This window comes from Ambystoma mexicanum, chromosome 3q, assembly GCF_040938575.1.
Source record: "Ambystoma mexicanum isolate Mex_15411 chromosome 3q, UKY_AmexF1_1, whole genome shotgun sequence".
Lineage (NCBI taxonomy): Eukaryota > Metazoa > Chordata > Amphibia > Caudata > Ambystomatidae > Ambystoma > Ambystoma mexicanum.
The window spans coordinates 395,425,830-395,434,143 of NC_090926.1; positions in this window are offsets into that span (position 1 = coordinate 395,425,830).

Genomic DNA, 8,314 nt, shown 5'->3' on the forward strand with positions numbered 1-8,314 from the left:
CCAAAAGCCACAATTTAAAAAAAAAATCTGTTTCTGTTCTCAATGTATTCCATGCATACTCATACATGCATCAGCTCTAGCCGTACTCATTCACACGAATTATGATCATATTTTCATGAATATTTATGTATCTTTCTGTTTCAATGTTAATACACATACATACACTTCTCATTTCTCTAAGCTTCTCACAATTTCGCTAGTGTTTTATAAAAGTATTGTGACTTTTACAAAAAAAAACCCAGCATATTCCTCTTTCTTTTTGCAAAACTGATTTGTAGCCGCTATAACTCGCAGGGCTATCTCCTGTTTTCGAATGCAAACAGCACATTTCTTCTGCAACTATTTATCACTTGCTCGTTCTGTGTCAGCCCTTATCTTAGCTTTGAAAAGGAGCCTTAGTTTACTTGAAATGCGCCGTGGTTTGAAACATAAATTTCTCTCTCTGTATAATGTGCGTGGTTTCTATCAACCATGAACACATTGCGCTTTTTATAATGAATACATTTCTATCTTCTTTTTACTGTTAGAGCATGCCATGTACAAACTGTCTTAATTTATTCAAACAAAAAATTAAATCCCTATTGTTTTAGCTCACAACCCAGCTTTAAGGAATGCTTTCAACTGCACCCTTTCCTAGTCAGAAAATGCTCAAAAAATCTCCAACTTCTGTCTTATCTCTTCCTTCGTTAATGTATTCTACTAATTAGATTTATGTCGTTCATAGCTTTTCAATCTGTCAAGAGCTTTATCTTTGTACATATGTTATTTTTATTTCTCTTTACTTGATTCCACTCCCAAAGTATCGAGGAGAGTCACAATAGACTGCCTATTTTAGCAGATCCTTTAATAAAGCCTCAATATTTTAAACTTAAATCATCACCTTTAACATTTTAAAACAGCAAATATGAGCTAGCACCATCAATCGCTGCTCAAGCCTCTAATTTTAATAGCCTATCAATTCTCTTGATTGGCGCCAAACACTTTGCTATGCTCAATCACTGTTGCTCCTCAACTTTTTCAATTTCTTCACAACCTCTATCGCTCTTTAATATTTTTACTTGACAAGCAACATTCAGACTTGTCAAACATTACATATTAAAAACACTGTGATCACCTTTTTCTCTCGCCTTTATTCTATGCCCTAAAAAGGGTTTGAGACATCACCTTACGTAATTCTGATGATGCTTTATATGTTTCTGCTCTACCCCTGCTGGGATTTGAGACGTCTCCTTCTGAAACTCCCTTGAGTCAGGACTCCTAGGCGCTAACTTTTCTCTTCACAATATTTCCCGTTACTAAAAAATGGTCACAATCCTATTCATATGTACATGAACATGTTTTATTCTTCTGTTGCCTATGTCTTTTCATAATACATACCATAATTCATAGATGCTAGGTGTGCTATGCTGGCAGTCATGAGGAGACGCCCCTGACAGAAATGAAACCAAACTGCAGTTTGCCACTCACCTGATCACCTTTTTCAGGCATCTCACCCTGTCTGCCATCACATCACCATGAAGTCTGTGTCCTTGTCCGTGAATCTTATGAAAGACTTCAGGGCACTATGTTGGGTGCCACATGAACTGGGGGTCTTCTTCCCATCCCATCAAGCATCTGGCATCTATGAACACTTCTTTGAGAGAGACAAAGGAAAATCAGATGCCTTGGAGTTTTGCAGCAGTCTTTATTGGCTGTGGTTACAAGACACACTCTGGACACACTCAAAAACATTTTACCTTTGCCCTGCTTTTACAGTCTGGTGTACACCAAGCCCTCAATAGCATAGCTGACATCCACAATTTTCTCTGATGCACAAAACTGATAAGCTTATTTTAGATTTTGGCTAGACACCACTACGATTTTTCTCAACTTCTGCAAATAACACCTTCATCACATCAGTGTCTACTCTTTATCTGATTGTAGAGGTCCTGCCAAGTTAGTTAGTCCCTTATTCTGTTGGAGAAATAGATACACTTTTTTATATGGTGCCAAACAATACAGACGGTCTCTCAAAATGGTCTTCATGATGCACATTGTTCCCTCCTCATTCAGAACATAGATAAATGTATCCAGGTTTCCCTTGCTTCATCTGGCTTCATCATAATCTTGTCTGCTTTTCCTGCCATATTCAATTTTTAACCTAACAAACCCAATGACCTCACTGCGAGATGCTGCCAAAGACTATCTGCCTATCATGTTATCTCTACTCAGTTGAGGGGGAGGGTGTGGCACCCCTATACATTTTATTGACACACACACACACACACACACACACACACACACACACACACCCCCCCCCCCCAGTTATGTACTGGGACCAGGAGGAGGTGAGCAAGAGCAATGCAGAACTTACAAGTCGGCAATGAGCGGTCTATTCGTTTTTGGACTAACCAGCCTTGCAGGAAGTTTAAAAGCAGGAAGAACAGTGAGAATGGAGTCAGCTGTGGAAGCAGGTCTATGGACTGCTGGACAAGAGCAGACCTCTCCTGAAAGGCGGAGTGCTCAAGAAACCCTGGAAGATACAGAGTGTATGCAGTTGGAAGCGAGGCTAAAGGAAGCTGGAGGCCGGTGGCGGACCGAAAAAAGGGGACCAGTGTGACTAGGCAAAGCTGCAGCATGATGCCCGAGCTACGAGAGAAGCATTGGTCATGTAAGCAAAGCCACGGAGAGCCACTGGGGGGGGGGATAGAGAGAGAGAGAGAGAGAGAGAGAGAGAGAAAAAGAGAGAGAGAGAGAGAGAGAGAGAGAGAGAGAGAGAGAGAGAGAGAGAGAGAGAGAGAGCTTGAGAGCTTGAGAGCTTGTGGCGGCAGGAAGCCTCATTGGAACGCCGTAACCACCGACCAGTGAATCAGCCTAGGTAAGGGGACAGCAGGGTGACAGGCGTATTTAACACTTAAGGAACTTTAATGAATGCCGAACAAAAGAAAAGCAAACCGCTTTGAATACCGATTTGTATGAAAGCAAGAAAGTAAACACTTTTGAATACCGCTTTGAACTGAAGCAAGAAAGTAAATGCATTTGAATATCGATTTAAATTAAAGCAAGAAATGCCAGCACTTTTCAATACCAATCAGAATGAAAAGCAAATACTGTTGAATATTGAGCTGAATGAAAGCATTGTTGTGGAATATTACGCTGTGAAGGAACTGTATAACTTGAGAAAGCAAGTATTGGCAGGAGCCATAAGAATATATGAAAGTGCTTTGCATTGTGAACTATTCTGAACTTTGGGGACGGGAAACCCCTTTACAAACTTTAGCTAGAAGAAGCTCAGAACTTTAATTTGAACACTTCTCATTTTGAAGCTGACATCCCGACACTTTGCATACAAATAGATGTGCGCATAAGCATAAGTTTTGGACACAGACAGACTTTCACTTTGGACTACCTGACACAGACTATTCTTAGTTTATTTACATAGGGAAATCCCACCTTAAAATAGGCCAAGCTATGCCTTTTACCAACCCTTTTTCTGTTAATACATGTGTCTAAGTTAAACTTGAATTCAGTTGTCTGTGTCTACTTCCTGATGCCTTAACAAATGGTGTCAGAGTGGGATGCGGCTCAACCGATACAAGCTGGGGGACCCTAACGTTTGAAAAGTTAAGTCCCACAGTGTCAGACCCCTCAGTAGCCACAGAAGACTATATTGGGTTTTATATATTCAGTAGCAGAGAAGAGATCATTCCCCCAGGTGAAAGAAGACTGATACCCACTGATCTAGTCTTTATTCCACCCCCAAATACCTACATCAGATTGACTCCTAAGTCGGGGTTAGCATGGAGAATTGGAATTGATGTGTTAGCAGGGGTTATAGATCCAGACTTCAGGGTAGTTATAAACGTCTTACTACAAAACCATGGGGAAGATCCATTAGGGGGATAGAATTGTACAGGGGGTACTCAAAAGAGCAATGTTTCCTAAGGTAAAGAATGAGGCTGGGAAAGAAGTAACAGAGCAAGGTACATGAGGCTTTAGGGAAGCTGATGAAATACCTGCCACCCCATTAAAACCCGAGCCCCGAAAGGTCACGGACGAAGAACCAGAAACTCTTCTTCCTGACCTAGCCTTTGCCCAAAGGAATGGCCCACTGTTAGCTGCAGCCTTCTTGCAAATCATACCAGAACGAAAGGGCAGTGAGAACGGAATAACTTTTTTCTTTCTAAATCATGGGTTTATGTACAGAGGAGACACCACTTCAGAGGGCATGGTTAGAACATGGTTAGTTATACCTAAGAGTCAAAAACAATTTGTCCTGGAAATAGCCCATTCCCATCTGACGGGAGGTCACTTAAGGCAGACAAAAATCCAGGCACACATCCTCAACAAATTCTATTGGCCCTGAAATTGGCACAACCATTAAGACCTTTTTGCTTTGTTGTGCAATCTGTCAAAAGTCCAGCGCACATATGCCACCACCAGTAGCTTTACAACCACTCCCAATCATTGAAATTCCATGTTCTAGAATTGGCATGGACATTGTAGGACCCCCTGGAAACAACAAAGTTAGGGAACAAGTACATACTTATAATAGTAGATTATGCCACACAATATCCAGAAGCCTTTGCCCTTGGAGCTAAAACAACCCAACCGATCCTGAAACAACTACTCCCCTTCTTTATGAGAGTAGGGTTTCCCAAAGAAATCTTATTGGATCAGGGCTCTACATTTATGAGCAAACACATGGGGAAAGTGATACAAATATTATATATTACTACCTTATGATCTTCAGTATACCACCCACAGACCGATGGCCTTGTAGAAAGGTTTAATAAGATCCTGAAAACAATGTTACGTAAGTTAGTGGAACAAGAGGCAAGGAATTGGGATAAGATAATACCATGGGGTTTATTTGCTGTTAGAAAGACACCTGGTGCTTCTACAGGATTCTCCCCATTTCAATTCCTTTATGGATTGGCACCCCAAGATGTCCTGGATATGTTGAGAGGGAGGGAAGGGAGGAATCTCCAATTCCACTCTCCCAAACCGCCCACCGTCTTAAAGAACACATGACTGTAGTAAGATCTCTAGTCCAAGCCCATATGGCCAAGGCACAAGAACAGCAGAAAACCTCATACAATTGAAAGGTCACATTAAGATCTTTCTCAATAGGACAACATGTGTTAGTGTTATTGCCAACCTCTGAGATTAAAATAATACTTAAATGGCACAGGCTTTATGAGGTGCTAGAACAGACAGGACCCTGTAACTACAAAATTGCCCAACCTGACCACCGACTGAAAACCCAGGTATACCATATGAGCCTTTTAAAAGAATGGAAAGAAAACCCTACAGAGTCCACTGCTACCAGTCTTTCATGTTTATTAACTGATGACTCTGATAAAAAGGCACTGATCTTTCCTGAACTTAGTAATAACCAGAAACAAGATATCTATGACCTTATCCTCCAATGTACTCATGTATTCAAAGAGGAGCTAGGGAGAGTGAAAGGAATCTACCATAATATCAGCACCACTTAGGGCAAAGTGGTACACCTAGAACCTTATAGATTACCTGAGGCAAGGACAACATCCATCATCCAGGAGGTCAAGCAGATGCTTGAGGCTAATATTATTGAACCACCTCATAGCCCCTGGTCTTCCCCCATCATATTAGTGGTCAAACTCGATGGGAGCAGGAGATTTTTTATTGACTTCAGGAAAGTCAAAGCCATATCTGCCTTTGATGCCTACCCGATGCCCCATATTGATGATCTCATTTAACGGCTTGGCAACGCTGTCTATCTCTCTACCATAGACCTTACAAAAGGCTATTGGCATGTTCCATTGTACCATCTTGATAAAAAAAGAAACTGACTTTGCTATACCCTAAGGTCTGTTCCACTTTAAAGTCCTCCCATTTGGACTACATGGGGCTCCCACAACATTCAAATAGTTGATGAATAAGATCTTAAAAACGTATTCTGATTTCTGCGGTGCCTTCATAGACGACATTGTGATACACAGTAAAACCTGGGAGAATCATGTCTATCCCCTCTGTACAGTCATGAGAGTCTTAAGAGCAGTGGGGTTAATAGCTAATCCTAAAAAGTATAAATTGAGTCAATCTGCAGTAAAGTACTTAGGATTCTTTGTGGGGAATGACACGGTACAGCCCCAACAGAAAAAGGTAAACACAGTTTTAGACACCCCTACACTGAAAACTACGAAAGATCTTAGGAATTTCTTGGGACAGATTGGCTATTATCGCCGGTTCAAGGGTGGAAGTTAAGACTTATCACAGACCATTCACCTCTAGTGTGGATTAGCCAATGAAAGGAGACCAACCCAAGAGTTATGCTGTGATTTTTGGATCCTCAACCATACTGTTTCACTGTGGAACACCGGAAGGGCCGAGTTCAAGGAAATGTTTACTTCCTTTTGCGGTTGCGCTGTGAAACATCCAGATCCAACTCACATAGGGGAAGGGTATATGAAGAATCTCAGGGCGTCCTCACTTCTTTCCCCCAAATATCTTCCTTCCAGGTGAAAGGCCGTCACTATCGGATCCTGACCCTGGTGGTGGATATATGTGGGAGAATCACAGTATTGCCCATTTCACTTTCACCATGAACCCAATGTCCCTAAAGCTTTTAAAGGCTATTGTCAATCCCTTCCCTACTTTTCCTGTAAATCAGACCCTAATCGATACCAGTTAAGAACTCGGATGAGAAAGAGACCAACCAGAGAAACACATCCTCTCTTTATTTACACAAACACACATGAACACCATTTATGTATTGGGATGAGGAGGAGGCAAGAGCAATGCAGAACTTCCAAGTCGGCAATGAGCAGTCTAGTCCTTTTTGGACAAATCAACCTGGTGGAAGTTTAAAAGCAGCAAGAGTGATGAGAATGAAGTCAGCTGTGGAAGCAGGTCTATGGACTGCTGGACAAGGGTAGACCTCTCCTGGAAGGCGGCGTGGCAGACAAAGTGCTCGAGAAACCCTGGAAGATGCAGAGTGCATGCAGTGGGAAGCAAGGCTGAAGGAAGCTGGAGGTTGGTGGCAGACCAAAAAAATGGGGACCGGCCTGACTAGGCGAAGCTGCAACTTGAGGCCCGAGCTGTGAGAGAAGCATCGGTGGTGTGAGCGAAGCCACAGAGAGCTGCTGGGGAGAAGGAGCGTGGCTTTGCAAGAGAGAGAGAGAGATTTCGGGGCGGCAGGAAGCCTCGCTGGAATGCCGTAAGCACCGACCAGTGAGTCAGCCAAGGAAAGGGGACACCGGGGCGCCAGGCATATGTTACACTTATGGAACTTTAATAAATGCCGAACCAAAGGAAAGCAAACCTTTTTGAATACCACTTTGAATGAAAGCAAGAAAGTAAACTCCTTTGAATATCGATTTAAATGAAAGCAAGAAAAGCAAGCATTTTTTAATACTGATCAGAATGAAAAGCAAATACTGTTGAATATTGAGCAGAATGAAATCATTGCTGTGGAATATTACGCTGTGATGGAACTGTATAACATGAGAGAGCAAGCATTGGCAGGAGCCATAAGAATATATGTAAGTGCTTCAAGTGAATAGTGGCGAAGCAAGCCAAGTGAATAGTGGCAAACCAAGAAATGGTAAAGCATTATGAGGATGTGAAATCACTGTAGAGCTGAACCATTGGCAACGTGCACTCAAGGAAGAACAGGTCAGACAGGTGTCTTGGTTGTGTGACCTGTAATGAGTGGACTGTGTGGTCAGACAACTGCGCCTAGAGCGAGGACACACACTTATGAAAAGCCACTTACGTACCTGCAAAGAAGCTTGTGCTTGAGTATAAAGTAAAGTTGGTGTGAGGTACAATTAGGGAACTGTATTTTGTGAACTTGGTAAAACGATTACCAAACAAGAAGAGCTGGAAAGTGATACAAAGAGCTGTGTTTTTAAACAGCTGAGAGACATGAAAGCTTGGCTAAGGAAGCCCCTTTGCATTGTGAACTATCATTAACTTTGGGGAAGGGAAACCATTTACCAAACAAGAGCTGGAAGAAGTTCCAAACGTTTAATTGAACACTTCTAGTTTTGATACTGACATCCATACACTTTGTTTACAAATAGATGTGATGGCAATCATAGCTTTTGGACATAGACAGACTTTCAGTTTAGACTTCCTGACACAGACTATCCTTAGTTTATTTAGAGCGGGAAATCCAACCTTAGCATAGGGCAAGCTAGACCTTTTACCAACCCTTTTTCTGTTATAAACGTTTCTAAGTGAAACTCGAATTCTGTTGTCTGTGTCTAATTCCTGATGCCTTCACAACTGGCAAGAAAAAACAAGGAACAGTAGAATGCCACTCCATGGCCCGCGGGTCCAGCAC